Source organism: Panthera uncia, assembly GCF_023721935.1.
Source record: "Panthera uncia isolate 11264 chromosome A1 unlocalized genomic scaffold, Puncia_PCG_1.0 HiC_scaffold_17, whole genome shotgun sequence".
Lineage (NCBI taxonomy): Eukaryota > Metazoa > Chordata > Mammalia > Carnivora > Felidae > Panthera > Panthera uncia.
The window spans coordinates 55,852,509-55,880,163 of NW_026057577.1; the positions used below are offsets into that span (position 1 = coordinate 55,852,509).

Here is a 27,655-nt window from a genome sequence, read left to right on the forward strand (position 1 = left end):
GCTCTGAGCATAGCCCAGAGCCTGACACAGTGCTCCATCCCACAACCCTGGGATGTGACCTAAGCCAAAAGCAAGAGTCAGACACTCAACTGACTGAGCCACCCAGGCGCCCATGTTTCTGTTTTCTTTTAACTAGTACGTATAGTAGTTCTGGGAAGAATTTACCTTGTATTCACCCTCCCTTTCTTGTCTCTTGTCTGTCTGTTTTCTAGTAGCCTTCTTGAAGTTTTAGTAGGAATTTGCACTTTTCAGTGATGTAGACTTTATTTCCTTTTGGTGTATCTTTGTTCTTGGTTGGGTCTGGATTCTACATTCAATCTATCAATTGCCTTTTGGGTTCTGCCACAACTAAAACTGGCTTGAAAGAATGCTGTGCCTTGTGGTTGAAACATCAAAAGGGTACAAATAGCAAATACCGCTGAGGTCTCTTCCTTCCTGTAGGAACCTCCCCACCAGATGCTGCCTCATGCTGTGATGCTTATAATTCATAAAACAGTGTCATTATTTGAGGCCTTAGGGGAATTCTAAGGAGGGCTGGTGGGGGGAAACAATTGTAGAAAGTTCTACAGTGATTTTTTCCATATCTTCCATTTGTAGAATGTAGAATGGTCTGCCATTGCTTTTTTTGGTCTGAACAGTTTTGTTATCCTCTAGCCGAGTGCAAATCTCCATATGTATATGGGGACATTGAGTGTCAGAGAATTTCATCAATTCACCAACCCATGATGGAGTTACTGGGAGATTTGGGATTAGGATAAAGTCTCCTGGCTGTTTGACAACTGCTCTTTTGTCCCACGTTTCCAAGTCCTGTTGATTAGAAAAAGCATTAGTAGAAGGCTCAATGGTGAAAATACACAATAATAAATATATTTAATTTAGGCTGTTTAATAAATTCAGTTCACGTTCTCTCTTAGCTATGTACTGAATTCATAGCATACTTTTTTTGTCATTTATCTTATATTTTTCCTGTGAAGCTTGAACCTGTTTAGGTGCTAGAACAGGGATTCATGAATTGAGTTCTAGTTATTTCCATACTCTCCTCATTTAGTCTCGATTGGCTCAGATGGTCCTTGACTTTTTTTCTTTTCAAATAATATATAATCCAGAAGTTCCTTGCTCAAGGATTTCACAGGGCAAAAGCTGAGGCAGCTACATCATCTAAGTGAGAAAGTGACTTTGGACAGTGATGCTCAGATTCAGTTACCTACTGCATCGGGATCACAGGGCACTTGTGCAAATACAGGCTTCTCAGGTTCACTCCAGACCCTAAAAGTCCATCTCTAGGAAGTGGAGCTCTGGCGTCCGCATTTTAACAAATGGCTCAGGTAAATGTTTATGCTCACTGAAGTTTGAGAATCACTCTCTCCAGAGAGAAGAGACCGGCATGTATCTCACCAGCTCTGGCTTTCCCATCCCAGCTAAGATGAACACAGATACCCCTTGCTGTGTGACCAGAGTGGGAGAGGAAGAGTATTGAGGGTGTCCTGTGCTGTCGTGAGAATGATGGAGGAATGAAAACAGCTTCTGTAGAAAAAGTGATAGTACATCAGCCAGGGTTGGGTACAAAGCCTGGGCAGTTTTTAGAACTTTAGTTGGCTCTTGAGTTTTTCTCATGGGGCCAGTCAGCATGTTCATGTGAATTTTGCCAACAAAATGAGAGGACATGAGTGGGGCAGCTGGGTTCAGGGATTGGCATGTTGGCTCTGAGAAAGTCAAAGGAACAGGAACCGCCGGGTGAGCATCGTTGACATTGGATGGCCTTGAGGTCCCATCTTGGTAAGGAAGCTCATGAAGCCTGGATGAAGTGAGGTACAGGGAGAGTCAAGGAACTGCCTATTATGATGTGGATGAAGGGGAAGACTTGTAAGAATGACAAGTGGAGAAGTGGGTAAATGAAAAGCTCGAGATTTGGAAGCCTAGATATTAAAGGTGAAGTATTTCTGGATTAGTTCAGGTCCAAGATGGGGCCTTTGTGTAGCTCAAGTGGAATGGAGGAGAAACCTTTCGATGAAGGAGGGAGTCCTCCAGCTGTGCTTTGGGTTTTCCCAAGGGCCCCCACCTTCTTGAAGCCACCCAGCAGAGATGAGCATGGGAGGAACACAGTGATTTTGGCAATAAAATATCTTGGAGGTCAGGAGATGAGTGATGAGGTTAGGAAGTGAAACAGACGTGAGGTGGAGGTCTTGGAATAGAGGTGTTAGGGCCTGGCCTGGGCAAAAGTCATTTCAGCTGTAATGGTGATAAATAACCCTTTCTTCCCTGGTTCTGTGAGTTAAGGAAATTTGGGAAGCAAGCAGCCCTGGTTTGTGGGAAGTAGTATCACAAAGGAAAAGTCAGAATGCCATTAAGACAAGCAGGTGGGGAAAGTGTAAACAAAAAGTTGAGAATATAAGAGTATTACATTTTTAAAACAGGTCAAGAGTTCCAGAGGCACATCAGAAGGAATTAGTAGGGGGGTGTCTGGGTACCTCAGTGGATTAAGCGTCCCAACTTCGGCCCAGGTCATGATCTCTCAGTTTGTGAGTTCAAGCTCCACGTTAGGCTCTGTGCTGACAGTTTGGAGCCTGGAGCCTGCTTCGGATTCTGTGTCTCCCTCTCTCTCTGCCCCTCCCTCACTCATGTTCTATCTCTCTCTCTCTCTCTCTCTCTCTCTCTCTCTCTCTCTGTCAAAAATAAATAAACGTAAAAAAAAAAAGAAGGAATTAGTAGATTCAGGGTATGTATGGGAGGACTGCTCAGTGGGACTCAGTGAGACAGATGAATGTATCCAAAAGTGTGCTTAAGGGTCAGCCCTTGTTTCAGACCTTCGTAGGAGACTAAAACCACTGCAAAAGCAAGGTTAGATTGATTTGACAATGGGCAGGCTCATTAGAGATCTTACGTTACTAATTCATTACTAATTCGTTACTGTGACATACACTTGAAGCGAGTAACTTTAAAATCTTGTGACCCAGAGTAAAACAGGCTTATATCATGCCCCCAGCTAGCCGTGTGATGATGTGTGCGTGTGTGTCTAACTAAACATCAAAGATTCACAGAGCAACACTTCACCTTTAATACCTACAACACGCCCTGACATTTACTGCTCTGTCCTAATTCATTTTCTCCGAAAATGCTGGTCGTGACCCATTGATTCATGATGGATGCAGGGTTCAGCCTGCTGCTGAACAGGCATGCATCTGCTATCTTAAGCCTCTGTGGTAATACTAGGCGCTGTTCCCTGGGCATCCTGTGGATGAAGAATATTCATTTGCTTTTGTTGATCATAATTAGAGCTTATTGTATGATCAGGAAGAAGCCAGAAAGTCATGTTTAATCAAGGCTTTCGTACTTAAAATCTTTACTGGCTCTACACCACCTACAGGACCGAACTGTACCTCCTTGTGTGTGTACCTCACACAAAGGGCCGCAATTGTCTTACCCTTATGATGACTTTCTGTGGTTAATCATTCCCTCTTTGTCCTTTTCCCACTGCACTTACTACAGTTTATGATAATCCTTAGTACATGTTGGCCTTTCCTAGCTATCAAGGAGCTCCTCAAGGTAGACCGTCTTCTCTCAGTACCTCCAGTGACTCACACACAGCCTGGCACAGAACACAAGTGGGTTGGTTTGGCTGAGCAAGTGCAGTGATCTCCGAAGTCCTGCCTGCAGTTTCTTGTCCAGTATGGCCTAGAGGGACCCTGTGAGGGGCACCAGTTCTCTCCATTCAATAGTTCTTGCTGATCATGGGTGATTTTCACTTCTGAATTGTGTGGGTCACTTTGGGGAACACAGATCAGCCAACTGCTTTGACATTTTATTGTGGAAATGGTGGTCCCAAAATGGTAGTACTCACATTCCATATATATTCTGTTACCCGCGATATTCAGTGGTACCCGTGTCATGCCTCTCACAGTTTTGGATAGTGTAGGACTGGGTGCTGTTCACTTTTCTATTTTTTTTTTAATTTTTTAAAGGTTTATTTATTTTGAGAGAATGCAAGTGGGGGAGGGGCAGAGAGGGAGAGAAAGAGAATCCCAAGCAGGCTCCACACTGGCGGAGGGCTCAAACTCACAAACCCGAAGATCATGACCTGATCTGAAGTCAGACCCTTAACTGACTGAGCCACCCAGGTGCCCCATCTTTCCATTTTAGTGGGGCACTTTGGTGGCTGCTCTGTGTCTATGGCCTAATGGGATAGGAATTCTAAAGGACCTCTATGTAGATAGAACTGCCCACCCCTGATGACGCATTTTGCACAATAAGTTGAAATAGGCTTTTTGTGGATCAGAACTGCCTATGGTCTAACATATATCAATAAGATATATTTAAGGATGGATTAGCAAAGGTTCAGCAGACTTAAATGATAAATGCAGATGCACAGAAGTCCAGTGGCTAAGTCAGACAAAAATAAATTCATTTATGTGATATAGACCTGTGTGTGTGTGTATGTGTATGTGTGTGTCTTTTGAGAAACACACAAAAACAGTAGATGGCATATTATTTTCTTGTTCCTGATATGCCTCCCAGGCTGGATATAGACAGAACAAAGGGAAAGTAGGCTCGGTTGGGGATAGAGGGAGGGGCTCAGGCAGGAGTGACCTGGTTTCTAGTAGCCACATGAACAAATCAACAGAAACAAGGGCAGGTAATTTTAATAAATTCTATTTACTCAAGTATATCCTTTAAAATATCCTTTCAATGTATAATCATTGTATAAAACTATTGAGATGTGATACTGTCTTTTCTCCTCCAGCACAACTCAATTCAGATTAGCTGCACTTGAAGTGTTTAATAGCCAAGGGACTAGGGGTGCCCACATAGGTCAGCACAGGCCCTACATGCTTGATGCTTTAGTCTATGTGGGGGCCTCTCAGGAACCTCTGACCATGCCAAGCAAACATGAGAAAAGGTACAGAGATAGATGTGTGTTGTGTACATTGGAAGCAAAGTAAACCTTTAAGAGAAGAGAAATGGAGAATTCACCAGTGAGGTGAACTTGAGTTTTTCTTCTCTCTTAATTTCCAGCCCACATTCACATTTAGAACAGAAATGAACTTGCCAAGATTCTTCAGGAAATAGTAAGTGATAGGCAGTGCATTCCCCTTTTCTACTTCACTGTGTTCAGGGGTGCGTGGATGATACCCCTGCATCTTTGCAGAAGAGGTGGTGTTGGAGGGCTGGGGATTACAGCCAGTTCATCCTCTGCCTCTGATGGTTTCTCGCTTCACTCATGCAGTTCAGCAACCAAAATGGACGCTGATAAGGTGGCGATCAGGAAGTCACCTACCGACCAGCAGCCAAACCCATGTCGTCAAATCCACGTCGCCTTTACCTTTTTCTCTTCCTTAATAAAGGTCTAATTAATGATGGACTATGACAAAATTGGCCATCTTATTTTGAGGCATAATGGAGTTAAATTAAGACTTATCTACAATGCTTGATTTTTACAAAGGTGATGATGGAAAGAGAGGAGGTGGATAGTACAGACATGGGAAGGAAGTTGGCCCGATATCGACATTTTAATACCCGGAACTAAATACAAAAGTGTCTGCTGTTTTATCAAGGCCAAGGATGCTTTTTCTACCTAGGCAGACATTCTCTAAATTTTATTCATAGGACAGTCTCTTGTGTAAAGCTGCAGAAACAATAGAAAATACAGCTTCTTTGTTATCAGAGAAGCATTATCTAAATAAAATTAGCAGATTCAATGTTCTGATTTGGCCTTGACTGAAAGTCAGGTGCAGAGGCGACATGCTGATTTTGTTGTTCTTAGCGAATGAACTATAGTTGATTTCTTTTCCCTAGTTCTGGCTGTGTTACTATTTGAGTGACCTTGAGCAAAGCACAATGTCAGTGTCTCAGCCTTCTTAGTTATTAGACATGTCCTCGAATACCTTTCACACCTCCCTCCTTAACGTTACCTTGTGATAAGCAGGCTGAGAGTTGAGTAGTACACTGGTGTATATTATAAAAAGTTGAAACATGAGATAAAATGCCTCTTAAACTCCACTGTTGATTAGAAAAACATTTAAAGTAGTCGGAACAGCTGCGAATCAGGCATCCCACCTTAATTAGAGTCAAAGAATGTGTGCCTTCAGCTGCTTTTTATTCTGTTTGCACATTTACTTCCTGTATAGCAGAAATACAGGTGGAGTAGGTTTACACAGGGAAGAATGTGCACGTCTGAACAACCCAGAAGGGGAATCTTCTTTCTGTAAACAGTATATTCAGTACCAGATACAGGCCCCTCTTTCATAGCATGACGAGACTAGGAAATTGTTTTTTAAACCGGGAAACACACACATGGATTAATGATACCTTTCCATGGTAGAGCATCCATTGAGGAAAAACTTTGACCAATGTTGGCATAGAAAATCCAGCTTGTCAATGTAACTCTTACTGAATAGGTCACCATCTCTTGTAGGCAGAAAAATAGGGTGGTTAAAAACCACCCTTTGACCTCTCACCTTGAGCAGGCCTGGAAGTTAGTCCCTGGCTGTTACAGGTGACTTGGGCAGCAGGCAAATTGGATTTCTTTGAGGCAGGTGCAGACAGCACTACAGGACAGCACGTTTTCTGAAATAAACCTGAAATCAAGCTCATTTGGGCTCACCTCAGCAACCCTGCTACCTTACAAGTTGAGAGTACACTTGTTCTCCCCAAGTTCCATTCTTACTTGTGTCCCCTTAGGCTCGACCCGACGCCTCTTCTCTCCACCCCTGCCCCCACCCAACCAGTCAGGCACAGCTGAGAGTTTGGATGGAGGACTCCTGATGGACAACTCCTTAGCTGCTCCAAGGCCTGCGAGGAGTTGCCACAGAATGGGCAAAAATCAAAGCTTTTCCTTCCTTCTGTGAAACCTGCTACAATTATTAAATTAGTAGGGGGCTGCAGTGTGAGTATCAGGGAGAGGCCTGTCTGACTTTGGGATATGAGGAGTTTAAGTTTTTTGAGGGTAGAGACTATCATTGATGATAGTTTCTTCTATTGCTCTGCAGGATATGTTTTCCAGCAGGTTCTTTTAAAAGGTGTGGTCGCTAAAGTGACTTCCAGCATGGGCCCCAGATGTTCCATTGGATGGGCCCTGATTTAAAACCTAAATTTAAGTTAAGCCCAAAAGAAAGAGCAGACTGAAACTTCAAAGAACCCAAAATACAGCATGTAATTTTATGTGCTATAAAGGCTTATGGGGGTGCTTCGCCCAAGTGCCAACATCATCTTTGGTTTATAGGAATAATCTAGTCCAGCTGTCATTACAGATGTGGGAGGGGCAGGTTGTGACAGGTGGCTCTAGAAACCCTGTCAGATGGGGAGGGTGTCTAGAATGCCAACTGGCTTCTGTCCATCTTCTAGATGTTCCCCTTCCCAAACCTGAGTGCTGCATTCTCATTTCTTTCGGGGGTGTTCCCCAGTCTCGCTGGTAGACATCAGAATATGGAGTGAGTTCTCCTCTCCACCTTGTGAAGCAGTGGCTCAATGCATCAGGCTTATCAAGTGTTTTTAATTCTTTAAAGTGTTTTCTCCATCTCTGCTTTCCTTTTAGCATTGCAAGGTTAGGGTTGCTAATGGGCAGAAGTAAGACAACTGATTTTCAGAGCTCAGAGCAGAATCCAGTTCTCTGGATGATCATGCTTCCTCTGTAACTATCTTTGTGTGGAATGTTCTGAATCTTTTGATATGTCAAGATTGATTAAATAACACGCAGACATGTACAGCAAAACACTGTTTGCAATAGCTTTGGAATACTGTTACATTAGTGGTAGGTTCTGATGGACGTGTGGTAAGGAAAGAATTTTTCTTTGCTACCTTTTAACTGCAGTAGGGAATAAACAAATCTGAGTTTTCCTTGTTTCGTTTTGTTTTAGTGAAAACTACCTTGTTTTGCATTTGCGTGGGTGTTCTTAAAGTCCTACTGTTTGGCATTTTTATAGAAATGACTTTCTGTGTAATACAGGCACCCATTGGGAGTCAAAAATCCATGTGGTCGTAGGAAAAAGGTCCAAGCTGGGCATAAGAGCAGGCTGGGCATATAGTGTCTCCTGATCCTCCCTAACTGGTGCTTCATGTGCTTTGTGCCCTGGGCGAGGCTCCAGTGAGAAAACAGGTGGATGCTATCAGGCACAGCCTGGTCTCTTTTGCTTCAGGAAGGGAGTGGGAGTTGGTCTTTTCTGTGTTTTAGATACTTGACATATTTCAAGTACATTTTAACCTTGAGTCTTAATTTTGAGTTTCTCACAGATTTTCAGTGACTTCCGCAGGAAACATACTTTTACTGGTTTTAATATTTGGTAGTATAATGTTTTTGTTGAACACTTAGTCATTGATGTTTAGAGTCACCTTTTTCTCCTTGTAAAAAAAATCCTACCAAGGCCAAATTATCTAGAGTCGCTATGGTAACTTTGGAGAAATTGAGAAAGCATGCTAGTGCAAAGACCAATATGCTTGACTGCATTTAAAATGTGGAGGAAGAATAGCTTTGGTATAAACATAAGCTGAATCTTCATGGAAAAAGTTGAAAAGGACTAAAAGACTGGTGGCTTGAATAGCTTTTCATGGAAATTTTAGCCATCATTTTTGTTACTAATGACTTGAGCATCTTTTATTCCACATGTTGGAGTTTCCTTGCTCTAGCCATCTTTTGAAAAAAATAAAATATTTATTTATTTTGAGAGAGACAGAGACAGTGCAAGTGGGAGAAGGGCAGAGAAAGAGGGAGAGAGGATCCCAAATAGGCTCCGTGTTGCCAGCGTAGAGCCTGACATGGGGCTTCAACACACGAAACCGCGAGATCTTGACCTGAGCCAAAACCAAGAGTCAGACGCTTAACCGACTGAGCCACCCAGGCACTCCTGAAAAAAATAAATCTTAATTGGTTACAACCTGTACAAGAATAGTATCAGTTTAGATTGATCTGCAAGACAGTGATTTAAAATTTTGCCCAATTTGTTTCCCTCTTCCCCCCAGTATGATTTTATCCATAGAAGATTAGCTTCTAATTTTAGTTATAATTCAGTCTTCCATTAATATACTGCTTTACGTTGAAATCAACTCATATTTCCCCCTGAAATACAAATTTCATCAGTTTCAGCCCCTCTGGCACAACTATGAGCATATTAGATGCTTCTGTTTGTCTTTGACTAAGTATTACTGAACACCTATCAATTAATTAGGGAGAAGTTTCCTAAATATTTTCCTGGATCCTTTGCCAACTATCTGGAATTTTGATGTATTATTGGTCTTGGCAGCACAAAAGAGTATTACAATTCGATTAAAAAAAAAAAAACAGACATTCTCTTAGATTGAGTGATATCACACGCTCAAAAGTGACAACCATTTAAAGGAAGGTGGTAACAGATTTGAATGTTGTATAAAAGATGACTGAATTTAAACTTTCTCCAGAATAATACACTATTTTGCCCCTGTTGCCACTCTTGATTACTTTTCCTTCTCATACCTGTCCCAAGCACAATTTTCTACCTGTCAGGTTGGTAATCATTTAACCTCTAAATTCGCTAGAATATAAGATGTTTAATTTTTTTAGTTACTAGCATTTATCTTAACTGAGTGCTTACTCCATGCCAAATGCAGTTCTCGGCTCTGTGAACACAGTAGTGCTATTTTTACTCCGTGTGATGTGTGTGTGTGTGCACGCATTGGTATTTAGTATTGTCAGCTTGAAGGCTGAGAGTTTGTATCACTCTAAGACAAAAGTATTGCTTTTTAATATCCTTTATTGAGGTGGTTGTTGGCTTAGATATGGGTATGTAAATCTGAAATTGAGGATGTTGTAAACTGGCTGCTGAAGGAGTACAAGGGTTAGGCTCCCTCATGTGGCAGTTTCTGTCCTCCCACTTGGCCATCGCAACCCCAGCCATGGTGGAGGGGGGTGGGGGAGGGGGCACGTGGAGTTCTAGGGCAGCTGGGTGCACCTTCCTGTGATGGGGTTGGAGAGTGGAGGGCGAGGTCTTTTCTTTCTCTCGTGTCAAAATAATCTCATGTTCTTAAGCAGTACTTGATAGGAGATTGCAGACCAGCCAAAGGGAAATTGGGCAAAAATCCTGATCTCCTTCTCTGTAATTTTGTTAAGGTAAGCCAAGAGATCAAGAAGCAGCTTAAAATGGATCAGGTGAGGAGGACATTTTTAGAATAATGGACATTATGCAGATATAGTAGTATGTACCTGTGATGGCTGGACATACAGAAGCTATTTTGGCTACGAAGTGTGGTCATTACTCTGAGTAGCACCATGCTCATCTAAAATCTAGAGTACTGCCTCAACCTGGCTGTGCCACCTTGCCCCGGGCCGGATGTTGGGGCTTTGCTGTAAACAACACAGGTGGCCCACACTTGTGGCTCTCGCAATAAACAATTGACCAGGTTATTTCATTGATGGGAAGGTTGAGGGTGCTAAGTTCGCATGTGGCAGGGAGACCTAAACTAGTCAGAAGACGAACAAGAATAGTAAGCTTTCATTGAAAAGTATGTGTTTCTGAAATCAAACTACTAGTTGGTGGTTTAAAAGTCAATAATTGTAAGGTTTAAGTACAGAGGATATCTGCTAGCCTGTAAGATACTCATTAGTAACCCACTAACATGCATAGTTAGTCTTCCTTACAGCTGGCTTCCTTATAAAGGAAAGACAAAGTCTCGCTATTTGTAATAATTGGGGGTTGTAAGAAGCTTTATGGTTCATTTATTCCTAAGAGAACCTTGCGAGGTAATACAACTGATTCTTGAATTATTTTATGTTCTTAAAAGAGAGATCACTTCCCCACCATTCGTTTATATGCCCAATTTTGTTCTCTTTTAAAGTATTACCAATCCAGCCTCCTGATATCAAATAGGTTGATTGAAATAGCAGTCAGCTGGATGTACAGACATAAGAGTTGTCTTCTGCTATCCCTGAGTGTTCACCTTTGCTTGGTGGCTGATCTATAAAGTAAGCATAAAATTTGCCCCTAGAGGTATTGGGAAGGTAAAGGAAGAATTTGGGGAAAATGTGGGTCACTAAAGATACTAGGTCCAAAATCCTGGAACTTATAAATGTTAACTTATTCAGAAAGAAAGTCTCCACAGATGTGATTAAGGATCTTGACATGGGAGAGTTTCCTGGACAATCTGGGTGGGCCACAACTGCAATCCTAAGTATCCTATAAGGAAAACAAGAAAGGCAGCCATCTACACAGGAGGGAACTTGAGTGATGTGGTCACAATAAGCTTAGGTACTCATAGTTCCCTCCTTTTTTTTTTTTAAGGAATTAAATTTCTTGGCTTCTAGCTGTCATTTCAGGATTGTTCGCCATGTATGTGGGCGCAGAATGGGAAGCGCGTGGACTGAGGTCACAGGGCATGTTTGCTAGACATTGTGTTCTCCTGTCTGTCCTGGTGAAGGGGGGGTGGGTAACACCTCCCCTCAAGAACAGAAAGCCCAAAGCTGAACTGAAACAGTGATTTAGAAAACACAGGTGTCCAGTGCTTTCAAAATTCAAAATGATGGACCCATCCTGAGAAGTCCTGAGTTGGGATGGGGTAAGAAGCTATATTAGGCCCAAGCTAGAAAGGAGTTCCGGGCTCTGTGGAGTTGCAACAAGGCACAAGCCTGACCTCCCGTCTGTGGGTTACCCTTATCTAGCCATGTGACCTTGAATGATTACGAACCTCTTCTCAGTGTTCTCCTAATGAAGGAATAATTCGCACGTCATCGGATGGTTGTGGGACTAGAAGTAATAGTGGATATAGAAGCTGTTTTAGCAGTTTGCACACAGTTTCCTTGGGGACTGGGTGTCCAGTGTTTATTACTTGCTAATCGCCACTTAAATTATTATAAATGTGAGGTGAGAGGAATGAGAAATTCTTGTTAGTGAGTAATTAGTGTAGTATTCAGCATCACATTATTCATGACACTTGTTTCTTGTGTCTATTAATCATAGTTAAGGTCAAACCTTTATTCTTCTATAGACTATGCTCTTTAAATATTACTAATTAATAAACTCAGGGAACAAAGCAATCTACAGTAAACACCTATATTTTAACTTTGGTCTAAAGTCGGAGGGTAGAATTTAACTTAATAATTGCCCTACAAAAGATTCTTTGGTTCTAAATAACTAAAGGTCAGCTTTCTGAAATAAAATTCTTCTGGCCTGAACATATCCCATTGTAAGGAAGGGGAAGAGAAACTGAGATTCAATAATTCATCTTTCTAGAATCTATCCTGTTGGTAGAAGTCATCTTCGCGAACAGTGTGATAAGGTTGTGTTTCAGTAAGGGAAGCATAAAGGTACAAGGTACATGTGGCCTCAGAGGAAAGGGTCGTATGTTTGCCCTTTGCCTGTAACGCCAGACTAATCCACAGCCTGTCTTAGGCAGATTATCCATCTGTTAGCTTCAAAATCAGAGGCAAAATCTTTGCTTCCACCTTCTCCTTGTGGGTGGGTTTGGAAACGGACAGATAAAGCTAATAAATACCACATACCTTGAAAGGCCAGGCACCAGCTAGGTTTTTATGTCTGTTGTTACAGCCAGTTCCATAGCAGTCCTGTGATGTAGGCATTGCTCCCCACTTCAGTCAGGAAACCAGTGATAAGAGGTTCTGTAATCTTTTAAGGGTCCCATGACTGGAAAAAAATGGACAAAAGACTGAAAAAGACCTCCAGATGTGAGGTCAAGCTCCCATCCTAGCTCTTCAACTGTGTCCTAAATACTTCTTCAGCTTGGCCTGACAGAACTTTGCTTCCCCCTACCCCCTTGTAGGGGCCAACTTGCAAACAAACAAACAAACAAACAAAAACCCCTCATTTTACCAGTTGGACCTGTCGATAGGATGTTCTGGAGAAGGTACACCTGGTGGGAGCAGAAAGTCTCCTTCATTCCAAACAGAACCCACAGTCCTTGCAGGAAGTGGCTCCTGTTTCTGTGTTCCCTGGTTTCAACCACATGGTTTTTGACTTGTAGACGTCGCTCTTCTGTTTTCTGCCACTCGTCACGTCATGAAGTAACTTTTTGTAGGAAAGCATCTTTGCCCGTTAAGTATTCTGAAAAGAAAGGGTTGAGCCCATTAGAGGTTGCATTAAGCTATTATCTTCATGAGGATTATTTCTGACTCCCCTTTCTTATCACCCCCACTCCCATTCACACACACAGTCCTCGTAAACTCCTCACATCCACACACTCCGCACGTCACCACCCACCTTCAAGATGAGTCACTTCAAAATCAGACTTTGTTAACCTGGCTGCAAGGAGATTTCTTAGCTCTTCCCATATGTGTGGAGAGAGCTCCGTTGGCAATCTCCCATCCTAGTTCAAATATATGCCTCAAACTTAAGTGTGCTAGTTGGAAATAACACTTCGCTTTAAGCAGTATTGTTCACTGAAACGTAAATTGCCTTGTACCCATTCTCATTCTTGCAGAAATCCTCGGAAGAAAAGAGATTTTATGTTGCAAGTATTAAAGAAAAATCCTTTCTCTGCATCTCTCTCTCTCTCTCTTTTTTTTTTTTAAGTTTATTTGTTTATTTAGAGACCGGGGGAGGGGCAGAGAGGTAGAGGGAGAAGAGAATCCCAAGCAGACTCTGCCCTGGCAGCCCAGACCCTGATTTGGGGTAGGAACTCAGGAACACTGAGATCATGACCTGAGCTAAAATCAAGAGTCCAACGCTTAACCAACTAAGCCACCCAGGTGCCCCTTATATCTTTTTTTGAAACACATAACAAGACTGTAGATGACTGATTTAGGCAACTCTGGTCCACTATAGAGGTTTTTATATCTAACAGCAATAAAAAAATATTCTCAGAAATTTTACCATTATGGGATTGTTAGCAGTTTGGGGGAGGAGAGATAACTTTGGACTTAATTCCTGAATTAAGAAGCTGCCATTACCCTGAAGGCCAATTTTCTTTTCAACTATTCCTTTACTCACCTGTGAGCTATGTTAAAGCATTTATCAAATAGTCTTTTAAATGTAAAAATAAAATGCAGTAGGATTGAATGTCCTGTGTTTGGAGTGCTTTTAGAGAGCATTGGGATTTGTAAGGGGCGAGGTATACATGGAGAGAATGAAAGATTCAGTAATAACTGAATAAGACCTCACAGTACCACTCACATACAAAAATATGGCCTAAAGTATAATAGAGCCTATAAGATGAAAGCAATTTTGTTGTTATTGTTATAATAGCCAACAGGCGTTCTGTATGTTTTAGGTCCTTTCAAAATCTTCCTTTTGAATACCACTTTATTCCTCTTGTGACTTTGAAACATGGCCATTTCATTTTTAAAATGGTATTGAATTTGCGTGGCAGAATACATTTAAGATGCACGAATTACATTCGGAAGGCTTCAGGACCAAAGGGCTGAACAGCCTTGAGCATTTTGCTTTAAATATGTGAGCTTAGGGGTTGTGGGAGGGGGAATGGGCTAAATGCGGAAAAGGCATTAAGGAATCTACTCCCGAAATCTTTGTTGCACTATATGCTAACTAACTTGGATATAAATTTAAAAAATAAATAAGAAAAAAAGAAAAAAATTAAAAGAAAAAAAGAAAAGAAAAAAAAAAGGTATATTCCTTAGCACCCCTGAAAGGAAAGTTCAGTAAAAGGACTGTAGTAGCATTTGAGATTTTTATCTTGTATGATTTTAAGACCTAGCGTTCATCACAATTTTAATGGCATTATCACATGTCTATCTAGTAGCAGTGAGTGTGATGTGAGTAGTATGTGCTTTTAAAATGGCCTCACTTCCTCTGCTTCCACAGTTTGCTTTCTTTCTCATACATTGTCCTTGGTGAGTTTTATGTCCTATTTGTATAGACACCAGGAGACCCATGTTGTTGCCTGCTGCTTTTCCGAATGGCCGGCAATGGATGTGTGTCTTTTACTGTTTTGCCAAATCTTGATAATTCTAGTTATATGGGGTATAATGGGAGAGGCTGGGAAAATGGATTTTTTTTTCTCCTACTTCCTTTGTGAAAAAAATTGAAACAATTTAATAGATGTTCTGTGAGTTGTGCTGGAATAGAGTTGGTAACAGCGTTACAGGCTTATAGCGCCTTTCGTCTATTTGAGAAGATAAGCGTGTGGTGTCTCACAAGGTGTCTTACCTTTATGTAAGGTAAGACATGAGACATTTTGCTCCTTGTTTCCTGACATGCCCTTGAGCCTCCGTCATTGGTAAATATGATTCCCGTTGATTGTTCCATCCTTTTCCTGCTCTCGCACTGCCTCCTTCCTTCACAGTGAGCTCCTTGTGGTTCTCTGCCAAGTGTGTGTGCCTTCCAACATGCTGTCCCCTCTGCTTCAAATATCTGTCCCCTTCCTTCTTGGATCAGTAGGTCTGACATGTCCCTGAGGACATCTGAGTTGGGCCTTAGCTTCCAGAAGTTGACCTTGGTTTTCACTTCTTGGCCTCCCACAGCTCTGCACACATAGTGATTCTTCTTTGCCTCTTCTTAACCCCTGATACACTTTTCTTACCCTTCTTGCACTGGACAGTCCTTGTTGGCTTATTCACCAGCCGTCCTGCCCCACTCCTGTGGCCATCCCTCACCACACACACACACACACACACACACACACACACACACACACAGCAACGTCTGCAGTGAGAGACAGCCTGTTCATTACCTTAGTAATAACTTCACAAGAGCAGATTGCCAATGAATACCGACCAACTGTGTAAATCTGTTGAGACTGTGAAAAAGGATTCAGAGAATTCTGAGATGCCTTTGGCCCCAATAGTTCTTTCGCGGGCTTGGGAGGTACGGCATGTACTGGGGGAAAGTTGCTGAGTTGGTAAGTCGGCGGGCTGTAAAGTGGGCCAGGGCAGCAAGAACCTGTGGGGTGTGTTCAGTTTTACTCTCTCCTTAGTGTGAGCCTGGGAGTGGCTCATGCCTCCTGTCCCCAGAGGGTGGAGAGCAATCACACTGGTGGCAGAGGTCACAAACTGAGTGAAAGGGTAGCACTGGGATATTGCCTTGGGATGAATGGGATTTCTTTAAACTGTTGGGCAGAGGGGGGAGGAGCACAAGGAAAAGATTAGCTCTACGCAGGGACAAGGTATTTGGGCAAAAGGTTAGAGCCCGGATTTCCTGTTCCAGAATCAGTAGTAGCAGGGAAGATGCCAAGGTACGCTAGAAGCCAGTTCTGGAGAGCCTCGTCTACTAGGCTAAGATGTTTGGGTGTTACCTTGGCGTGCAGAGATACGTTTGAAGGATTTCGGGTTGCAAAGTGCAGGAAGCAGACAGTTTTGGTGATGAGAGGGGAGGGTGACTGTGGACAGAGAAAGAGGTTCTTAAAATAATCTAGGCAGGAACAACAAAATAAGCGCCCTCTTGATTCAGCCGAACTGAGTCCTGTGTGTCAGGCAATCGGGATTCAAAGGTAAGGAAAGTGGGGTCCCTTTGCAAGAAAAGGATTTGAAAACAAAATCACCTCAGTTGTCACGCTGATTGCGAGAAAATTGCCGCCTACAGGAAAATGCTTGGGTGGTGATAGGGTGGTAGTTAACAGACGTTGCAGCCAGGTTGCAGGATGCTAAGATAGCAAATAGTAGATTTGGCCTTTGTTCACGATGAAATGAATTATACCCTCTGTTCGCTAGTAGCTTCTGCCAGGAGTTTGGTCTCTTTAACTGGTTTCCCTGGCTCTTTGCTTGTCCCCCCACCTACCATACTGTGTTCCCAGCACACTGCCAGGGCTAGCCTTTTCACTCACAAGTCCAATCATGTGACTTCTCTTCCCCAAACTCCACAGTGGCTCCCATCTCAGGGTATGAGCCAAGGTCCTCCCAGTGGTCCACAAGGCCCCCTATCCATTAGTGCTCTGGTCTCAACTCCTTCATTGCCCACTCCACTCTGGCCACCCTTGCCTACTTGGTGTTGCTAAGATCCCCCTTGAATGCTCTCCCTTGAGGCCTCACCCCTGCATGTCTCCACGTCACATCTCACCTCCTTGAAGTCTGCTCAGATATCTCCCGACCATCCTATTGAAAATTGTAACTTGTCCTCACACCCCTGCCTTGGCCCTCCCCATACCTCTGACCCTACTCTGCCTGTTAATGTTTGTGACTTGAATTGATTTCAAACCCAATACATCTTTTATTACTACCATTACTCTTACTAGTATTGTTCGCCATCAGACCTCTCCACATTGCCCCACCCATACGTATGCTGTTTAAAGGCAGGAATCTTCACCTGTTGTGTTAACTGGTACATCACAAATGCTCACAATAGTGCCTGGTACAAAGTAGAAGTTAGTGAATGTTCGAATGCATTGTGATTTTCCTGCTATTACTCATAAGGCCTAGTTAACTACACTTCCCCACCCCATATTAAATGGGTTTTGGTCACAGGAAGCAATAGTTGATCCTACCAGGATCTAAATTCTCTGTATATTTTACCCAATTTTTTTTCTTCAAATGACCCGTTTCCTCTGAGATTTTGAGAGCAAAGTTTTATGAAATGTGTACAACAATTAGAGAACAAAATTTGAAGTCCACTTTTCACATAAAAGACAGTTACTTGGCAGAAGGGTCCAATCATATTATATCATAGAGGAATTGTGCTCTGCAAGGCTGAAATGGACTTTACTATAAAAACCTGGCAATACTGGAAGATAAGGTCCTCTGCTTCTGGAGCATACATTTCCTGGATGCATTTCAGTAATGCTTAACAATGAGCTCTGCTTCATAACTGTCTTGAGGAATATCTGTTAACCCCAAATTAGGTGTGACCTTTACCATTCTGTTACCTCTTAATTCTGGCGCTAAACACACACACACACACACACACACACACACACACACACACGAAACAAAAGAGAAAATACGGCGGAGAAATAGGCAGAGAAAGGATAATCGCATAAAAGGACCACAGTTTGGGGTGGGTATTTTTGTACTGATTTTTGTCACCTCACCTGCTTTTCTTCTGTGCACACGCATATTAGAACACTCATACGCTCTCACCTCCCTCTGCTCCTCCATCAAAAACAAAGTTGTTGCAAGAAATTTAGGAAATGATCGTAGAGATCGTGGAGATGTGCAGGCCTTTGGATAACTTCAAATTACATAGCCTGCCATCTTACAAGTAACTTGCAAAGGTGAGTTGGGGGCTCTTTAGAGTCTCAGATGGAAAAATTCCAGGAATACTGTGTGAGTGGGTTTTTCCCACCCTCCAAATGAGAAAGTTCCTTTTTCTGAAGAGCTGTTTCTACACCTTTTTATTGCATTACTCATTTCTCAATGGGTTTATTATGTGCAAGATGGGCAAACATTGGTTCTTGAGAGGCCAAAAAAAAAACACCCCAATTTATGTATAAAGGACATATGTACACACAGTACATAAACAAATATACAATATAGCTATGGTATTAAAATTTCATGGAAGGGCAATTAGGAAAAATCTAAAGAAAGTCCTAGGGGTGGAAGCCATAATTAAAATAATAGTTGTTACACCACACCACTCTGACCTAGACTCCTAGGCACCAGCCTAGGGCATGAGTGGCTTGTTCTGGGCGTTCATGGTTTTGTATGAGGTCTGGAGGAAGTTGTTTTGATGGTTTAGTAGTGAGCTGTGTCCAGGGGCCTAAGTCTGTAAGGAGAACAGGTGGATCCATTTGATGTGTCGGGCTATGGGTGAACAGACAGAATTGCTCAGGTTCCCTGGAATCCTGCAGGGCTGAGTGGAGGATTTGCTGGACTCCCAGAGACTGGCAGGCAGGAGCAGCATTGGGGAATGTGAAGGGCGTTTGGAATGTCCCACATAAGCCACCTCCCCGAGAAGCAGCACATCCCCTGTTCTTTTTGCTTCTGCCATTAACGTAGGTCCCTTTGCATTGGTCATTTGAGCATAGCTGAATGCAGCAGCTGGCGGGACAGACCTGTGGCCGCCGAAGATCAGCAGCACTACGTCAGCCGTTGTGAGGAACAGAATGGTGGCCACACATGGCTTGGACATAGCTGCCTGTGCCTGTGGAATTTCTGGAGACCACTCTTTTGAGGACTGTGGTCATGAGCCCCCATGAATGTAGCTTTCTGAGGGTGAAGTGGGTTTCCTTTAGCATCTCCGTAGATGAAGACTGAATTTTAAAGTTTTATTCAGTCTGTTTCTTTAAGTTTATTTATTTATTTTGAGAGAAAGAGTGGGGGAGGGGCAGAGAGGGAGGGAGAGAAAGAATCCCAAGTAGGCTTTACACTGTCAGTTCAGAGCTCCATCTCCTGACCCTGAGATCGTGACTTAAGGCAAAATCTCAAGAGTCCGATGTTTGATTGACTGAGCCACCCAGGTGCACCCTTTAAGTTTCTTAAAGCTTATATAATTCCTTAACATCAGGAGAGGAAAAGTTTGCCCAGACTTGCCAAGTACCTCAGACATGGCACTTAGAGCTCATACAGTCTGTCTCTTGGGGTTGATTGTGAGGAGCTTGAGGGTTGAGCCTATTACCTTCATCTGTGTCTTTAGCACTTAGTACAGTATATGACATTTGGGAATTTTCCGTTAAATTTTATGATAAGACAGTGGCCTTGTATATGGAAGAGGTGACTGGTAACTGAAAATTTGAACATCACCGAAGGACAAATGCTGTAATCTTCTATTTTGGCTCAAGTCAGACTACAAAGGGTCCTTACCGTAGAGTTTAGTTGTGTACCTTAATATTTATTAGGTTACTTTTAAAGAATATTTTCATTAAAAAATTCTGAGTGTCAACTAGGAAAAGATAGAGTTGAGGGTAAATTGCAACATGTAAGACAAAGATTAATCTCCTTAATACATAGTCTCTTTTAAATAAGTAAATAAGAACAGTTAGAGCTTTTTTGCCTACATTAATTCATAATTAATGTTTTTAAAAAGTAAGCTTATGAAACATATTCAAACTCATTAAAGAAAGGCATTATGAAAGCTTCCCATTTTGCCTATCAAATTGACAAGGATTAAAACCTGATCGCTGCTGTTAGAGTGATGGGAAACCAGTATTCATACCTCTTACATGGGAGTGTAAATAATCTATAATCTTGGGGTGCCTGAGTGGCTCAGTCAGTTAAGTGTCTGACTTCGGCTCAGGTCATGATCTCAAGGTTCTTGAGTTCGAGCCCTGCACTGGGGTCTGGGCTGACAGCTCGGAGCCTGGAGACTGCTTCAGGTCCTCTGTTTCACTCTCTCTGTCTCTTTCCCTCCCCCACTTGCATTCTGTCTCTCTCTGTCTCAAAAATAAATAAACATGAAAAAAAATTTAAAAAGTAATATATAATCTACTGGGAGGATGGTTTGGCAACAAATATTTTTGTGACTCAGCACGTTCTTTCACAAGAATGCTTATTGCCACATTTACAAAAGAGAAATTATAAGCAGCCTGCATGATGAGGAATAAGTGACTAATTAAATGAGATAAACACAAATGATGGATATTTGGTCATTAAAAATCAAGTTTGTGAAGTCTAATATTGTGTAACTGAACTAGAATCGCAGAAAACCATATCTATAGTATATGTTGTATTCAGAAAAATGTATATATTTTCTTTTTTTTTTTAATGTTTTTATTTATTTTTGAGACAGAGAGAGGCAGAGCATGAGCAGGGGAGGGGCAGAGAGAGAGGGAGACACAGAATCCAAAGTAGGCTCCAGGCTCCGTGCTGTCAGCACAGAGCCCGACACGGGGCTCGAACTCACAGACTGTGAGATCATGACCTGAGCCGAAGCCGGACGCTCAACCGACTGAGCCACCCAGGCGCCCCTGTATTTTCTTAATGTTAATTATATGTATTACTGGATCAAAAATTACAGTTCTTCTTGATACTTTCCAAATTTCCTGTTTTTATAGTAGGGCAATATCACTTCCATGATCAGGAAAGTTATTTGATAATACAAAGCACAGTCTATGGAAGTGAGAGTGATCTTAGGTACTTAACAGATTACCCATCACTATAATGCATTAATGATGACTTTTCTTTAAGGGTCCTTCCCCAGTGGTTACACAAAGAAAAGTAGTAAAAAGCCCTTAATGTTTACTTTAATCACTATTAAATATGTTACTAAAACAGAAACAAACAGAAGCTGCGTGGAATTGGAGAAGGAGCAAGGACTTCTCAGGTACATAGTCCTGGGTTGGGATCCTGGTTGTAGCTGTGGGACCTTAGGTATTGGACCTACAATTTCCCCATTTATGAAGTGGGTGTATTAACCATCTCTGTCCTCTTAGGACTGTCTCGGGAAGCAGTTCGAGTAGCGTGTGGGGGACACTTAGCACAGAGTGTGACTCAGTGAACAGGTGGCTCTTCTTAGGGGGAGCAGCCTCGCGGGAGGAGTATAGCATTTCCTTTAAGAGATCCAAACTTGAAAACCGTGTATTAGGAAGTGATTACTCCCTTTGCAAAGGATGACTATTGTGATGGTGTATTAATTTTCTATTACCTAAACTTAACAGCTTGAAGTGCAGACATTTATCATCTAATGGTTTCTGTGGGTCAGAAGTCTGGCCACGGCTTAACTGAATCCTCTACCGGAGGCTGCCATCAAGATGGTGAGTGGGGCAGGGCACCTGGGTGGCTCAGTCAGTTAAGCATCCGACTCTTGATCTCAGCTCAGGACTTGATCTCACGGTGGTGAGTTCAAGCCCTGCGTTGGGACCTGCGCTGGGCATGAAACCTACTTTAAAAAAAAAAAAAAGAAAGAAAGAAAAGGTGGTGAGTGAGGTGGATTCTCCTGTGGAGGCATCTACTTCCTTGTTCATTGGTTGTTAGCAGCATTCAGTTTCCTGGGGTTGGATGCAGTATTCATGGCAGCTTGCTTATTCCGACCCAGGAAGTGGGAAGAGAAAGACAAGCACAGATGCTTGTAACAGCAAGACAGAGTCTTACCTAAGTCAGTGTAATTATGGGGATACCAGTCTGTTACCTTTGCCATATTGGTTAGAAGAAAATCACAAGTCCCACTGGCACTTAAGAGAAGGTAATCACGCAAACAGGTAAATACCCTAAAGGGGGGATCATGTGGAGGGTTGCTTTGCTACAAATGATATTGACATGTGTTCCATACACAGAAGTGAGTGCACTATTTTAGAAAGTGATTTGGTTGCGGAAAATTCTGGCTTACATTTTTAATAACATTGATTGGAAAGCAAGATGAAACCACCCTGTGTTTGTCTGGGTTAACTGTTAAGGGCCAATAGTGCTGTCATCTATGATTTAGAGGTTGAGGGCACTGCTCTCTTCCTTGAAAACCCTGGTTATCTTCCCACTCAGCCTTTGGGGATCTCAAGACTTGTTACTTTGTAAGTAATGGGTAATTGAAGTATTACTTCAAAGATGGTTTTTCTTTTCTATAATGCCAGACTTTCTTTTATTATTTCTGCACTCTTTATAAGTACTCATTTCAGCGAAAATAAACTTTGCCTTGTCTCACCCAGATTCATTGTTAAGCGTTAAACCTTCATTTGTTCTCTAGATTGAAAAAAGGCATTTGTTTTGCTTTGAACTTGGCATTCTCAGATGAGAAGTGTGGCATTTTGTGTTCTCTGCTGGGCTCCCCCTCCTTGCACTAGCTCAGAGTTCTGATTAGTCAACTCTCCTCTGTATATGAAAATGTTGATGAATAATGCTAAGAATTGCATGGGTCTCACAAAGGCCCAAATGTGGTTGCTGTTTGAGATAAGTATACTGAAATACAGAATGTAATGTTTTTGGAGGTACATTTGTAATCCAGAAGATGAGGACGGGTGACTGATCATACCCACAACCAAGGGAAAAGAGGCCCTGATGAACATCAGAACTTCTTTCGGGCTGTGAACAGATGTGCCAGCTGCCCCATTATGGTACTTCCAGTGGCTGCAGGTTGGAGTCTTGGTGACCGGACTCTGGAATATTTCATAACATGTATTTAGGAGAGCCTAAGTGTATGGCTGACTGACCAAACTTGGCAAGGCACTGTTAAGTCCTGCACCATCTTACAGTGTAGAACTCCTGCATGAGGAAACATCAAGCCTCCCAACTCTCATATCAAAGAGACTGTTAGTCCTTGCTGAACGTATTCTGATTATGCATGGCATACGTCTTAGAATTCAGAACAGAGAGATGCTCAGCATTTTCTCTTCGGCCACTTGTTTATCAGAACGCTGGATTAGGTAACAAATCGCTACACATTTCCATTCTTACTGCAATATTGTGTAGTGCTAACCTTTTCAGAATATCTTTTCTTGGTTTCATATCTTTTCTTGGTTGAATGAATGCATCCATGTTGTGGACTTGAGACAGTTGGTATTATCTCCATTTTATAGGTGAGGAAACTAAGCCTCAAGGATTTGATCTTCCAGGATCATGTCACACAGAAATAGAGTCAAGGCCACCCTGTCCCAAACCTCAGATACCTTTTATGAATGAACTGTGGTGAAGGGCGGGGGTCCGTTTGAATCCCACCTCTTCTCTGTCCCAGTTCTGTGACCTTGGACTGTCACTAATCCTCAAAGCCTCAGTTTTCTCATGTGTGATGTGGAGAGACTGCCTTCTCATAGGGTTGTTAGGGTGAAAGGACAATGAAAGCATAGCTCCTAAACGTGGTGGGCACTCAGTTTATGGCACCCATTGATAGAATTGATTCTGCTCTCATTCCCACAATTCAGGTGTTGGTTGGGCTCCCAAGCCCATGGGATATAGGTATCTGAAATTCCAGGCCCATAACCCACAGTCAGTGAAAGAGAGAATGCTGGTGAATTCCTGAAGGTTACCCTGGATGTGGCCTGATTTCTGGGGTCCTGGATCATACTCCCCTACAGGAGAGTTGCCATGATGTGGGGTGAGATGCTCTGAAGGCAAGAAGATGAGCAGAGGATAGTGGAAAAAGTGGAAGGTGTGGCTTTTGGGCAAACTTTCAGATTTGCTATTCATATATTAGCGATTCATTTAAAGGAGAAAAAGGAGTAGGGAGGTATGATGGGTTTTACTTCGTGTGGCATCCAAAAAAATTCTGAATTCTGACCTCCTGCCAGGGATTTGGATTCTAATTTGTCACTCGTACAGATAGCACTGTCATTACTGTGTTAACACAAGAAGCCATCTCTTCTTACCCACTGTCAAAATCCATCTCGGGTACTAAGGTCGGTCAGAGAAAGACAAATATCCTGTGATTTCACTCATGTGTAGAATTTAAGATACAAAACAGTTGAACATAAGGGAAGCAAAAATAATGTAAAAACAGGGAGGGTGGCAAAACAGAAGAGACTCTTAGATACAGAGAACAAACTGAGGGTTGTGGGTGGGGTGTTGGGTGGGGGGATGGGCTAAACAGGCAATGGGCATTAAGAAGGGCATTTGTTGCTATGAGCACTGGGTGTTATATGTAAGTGATGAATCACTAAATTCTATTCCTGAAATTACTATCACACTATATGTTAACTAACCAGGATTTAAATTTAAAAGCATAAATATAAAAAAGAAAACCCACCATCTCAGGTGCTAGGAGCAAATATCCTGCTCTAATGAAGTCTGTGTCTTTTATGTGTATGCCAGGGAAGGTTGCTTCTGGAACTCCAGCATCTGGGCCCTCAGTCCTGCCCCCTGCCCTCTGTCTGTGAATCAGAGAGAAGCTCTACTCCTGGACTTCTGAGCAGATGTCTTTTTTAACCGCTTTAAAAGCGTTGTTGCCCTGTATCTGGATCTTCTTTTACTCATTCAAAAATAAAACAGCTCTTTTAAGAGGAGAGATTCCTCTGCTTTCCTGCATGAGTTCCGAGATGTGGTGCAGCAAATGAACTTCTCTGAGCTCTTTTAAATTTTGCGTCCCATAGCAAGTTATCTCTGCAGGTTTTTTAAAGCATGGCACCATATACATACACATGTGCCCACCAGCATTTAATGAAAGGTGACAATTTCAAGGTAAGACAGCTTGAAAGTATTCAAAAAACTAATCTGCTTTCTAACCTAACATAAACTCTGGGACAAGTTGCTTAAACTTTCCAAGTTACACGTAAAATAGGAATAAGAAGAGCTGCTACACAAATTTGTTCTGGAGAGCATACGCTCTCAGTAAAACATCAAATGTTAATTTACTTTATTTAAAAGAAAAATCCTGGAAACACTTGTTGCAGTGCAGCATTGTCATAACAAACTCTTTTTTCTTAATATAGAAACCTTAGAAAATACAGAAATGAGGGGCGCCTGGGTGGCTCAGTCAGTTGAGCGCCTGACTTCGGCTCAGGTCATGATCTCACAGTTTGTGAGTTGAAGCCCCATGTCGGGCTCTGTGCTGACAGCTCAGGGCCTGGAGCCTGCTTTAGATTCTGTCTCCTTCTCTCTCTGCCCCTCCCCACTTGCTCTCTGTCTCTCTCTCTCAAAATTAAAAAAACATTAGAAAAATTAAAAAAAAAACAACAGAAATGCGTAAATGTTCATTTCAAACTTTACCTTACAGAAAAATAATAAGACATCATGATGTCTTTATTCCCTGGGGTTTTTTTAACTTGAGATACTTTTGTGTGTGAAACATGTCATGCCAATAGAAGTCTGTAGAACATACATGCACAGCTTAAGGCTCACTAAATATGTGGGTACCTATCACTCAGTTGAACATCCAGAACATTACCAGTTCCTATGAACCTGTGTGCCTGACTTCATTTATTTCGTTTTTAAAGATCAAGTTGGATTTATATATTTCATGTTGTGTTCTTTTTCTTTATCATCTGCGTTTACCTATAATGTGATCATTTTAGGCTGGTTTTTTTTTTTTTTTTTTTTTTTTTTTTTTTTTTTTTTTTTTTTTTTTGTCTTTGGAGCTTAAAGAAGGCTCATGGACTATCCTTATCTCAATGATAATTATTGCTGGTAACCTAATATATGCCAGGCATTCTGTCTAAATGTTTAATTTTACACTACCTTATGAGCTGCAGTAGTTCCTCATTTAACTAATGGGAGAACAGACTTTCAGAATATTTAAGTAAATTGCCACATGATCTAACAAGCAACAGATCTGAGAATGGAGCCCAAGTTCCTTGTCACTTCTATTCCCACCAGCTGCCTGATGGACTACATATTGGAAGTGCAATGCACATTGAAGGAATTGGCCATTAAATGTATTTCTGCCTAATTCTAAGCAAGAATTACACACATGACTAGGCTCTAGTTTTTAGATGGTGCTGGTGCCACAGAAACCCAAATGGAGGCAAACTTCAACAAGAAATGTGGGGAAAGGATAATTTCTTGATAACCTAAACAGTATCACATGCAGAAGGTCTGCTTTTATTTGGAGGGCCCCTTGTGTTGGGTTGTCTGGTCCTCCCCCTCTCTCCCGCTCCACCCCTATATTGTAGTGGACCAAAGTCTGGGCTTGTATGTTCTAAGTTGCCCTCCTGCTGTGTTTTCTACATCTGTGCATCTATAATTACGGTGCCACCTGGGAGAGCGGCCCTCCTCCTCTCTTTGCCCATGGAGACATTGCCCTGTGGAGTCTAAAGAATGAAATGGTTGCTATGGTTGCCGCGCGGCAACAATGTCGAGCTCAGTTTGACTTGAAAGTCACACGCTGCTGCATGTAGAAGGTTGGAGACTCAATTTGGCCCAGTTACAGTTGCTTATTATATTCTATAGGTATAGTCACTGTGGCATCCTTGGCTGTACTCTGTGACCTCTAAGATGTGTATAGAAATAGAATGTGAATAAAAGACTGTGTCTGTTGAGGTAGGAAAGCCTCTCTCCCATAAATAACTTTTAGCTCTCGCGTGATGTGATACAGCTCTCGTTAAGTTTAGTGAGGCAGCCGTGGTTCCACTTGCCCAGGCGTTCATTTCTTCAAGCCTCACCTTCATCCTCAATACCGTCTCTTTTTGAGGTATGGGAATTTACTGCCTGGGACCAGTGAATAGCAAAACCCTATTAGGATTTTTTCAAATGGCCGTTAAATGCCAACAGCTATCACCGCTTGCTGAGGACAATAAAAGGAGTGGAGTAAGGTGGTCACCATTAGACAAACACATTTATGTTTGAATTCTTACACTGTAGGTGTCCAACTTCAGTAATGCTATAATCAGTTTGAGTTCATTTAATCATGCTTGCATTAAAATAGGTTTTTGCATTGAGGAGGACATTGGTTGGGATGAGCCCTGGGTCTTGTATATAAGTGATGAATCATGGGAATCTACCCTCAAAACCAAGAGCACACTGTATACACTGTATGTTAGCTAACTTGACAATAAATTATATTAAAAAAATAAAAAATAAATAGGGGTTTTTTTTGAAACCTACTGGGAATATTACAACACAAAAAGAGTTTAACGTGTTTTGACTTAATGTCTGAAGTATGATATAATTCTTCGAAAAAGTTGGAGAACTTTGGAACATGCTCTTAAGAGAGGTTACTCCTAAAATGTCATTCAATGCAGTTCAGATCGACTTTGTAATTTTTTAGTAATTCATTTAAATTTTTAATTCGTTTAAAAATTTTTAATTTTACTGTGGTACACAATGACTTTTGGTGGCATGCCCCTGTGTTGGTGTGGAGTCCTGGTAAACAAGGAAGTCTCACAGATGGTTGTTCTTTCGAGCTGGACCGGTAGTTTTGGATGAGAGGCAGGTATTCTCTTGGCTGGTGCTGTTTCGAGATGTCTGCGTGGAATCTTGCGTCTCACAAGACTTGATCTCATTGGTGGGTTCTTTCCACATGCCCTACTAAAGCTGCTGAATCCGTGAACCATCAGAGCTGGC

General features: G+C 42.0%; 1 protein-coding gene and 1 long non-coding RNA gene across 4 annotated transcripts in view; both read left to right on the top strand.

Moving 5' to 3' along the window:
- On the top strand, positions 1-26,930 carry LOC125935765 (uncharacterized). The gene is made up of 2 exons (XR_007461783.1): positions 1-1,325; positions 1,419-26,930. It is a non-coding gene; the product is annotated as an uncharacterized LOC125935765 (long non-coding RNA).
- IQGAP2 (IQ motif containing GTPase activating protein 2) overlaps positions 1-27,655 on the top strand; it is a 294,952-nt gene that overhangs the window by 65,538 nt on the left and 201,759 nt on the right. The gene's annotated exons all lie outside the window — the stretch shown is intronic.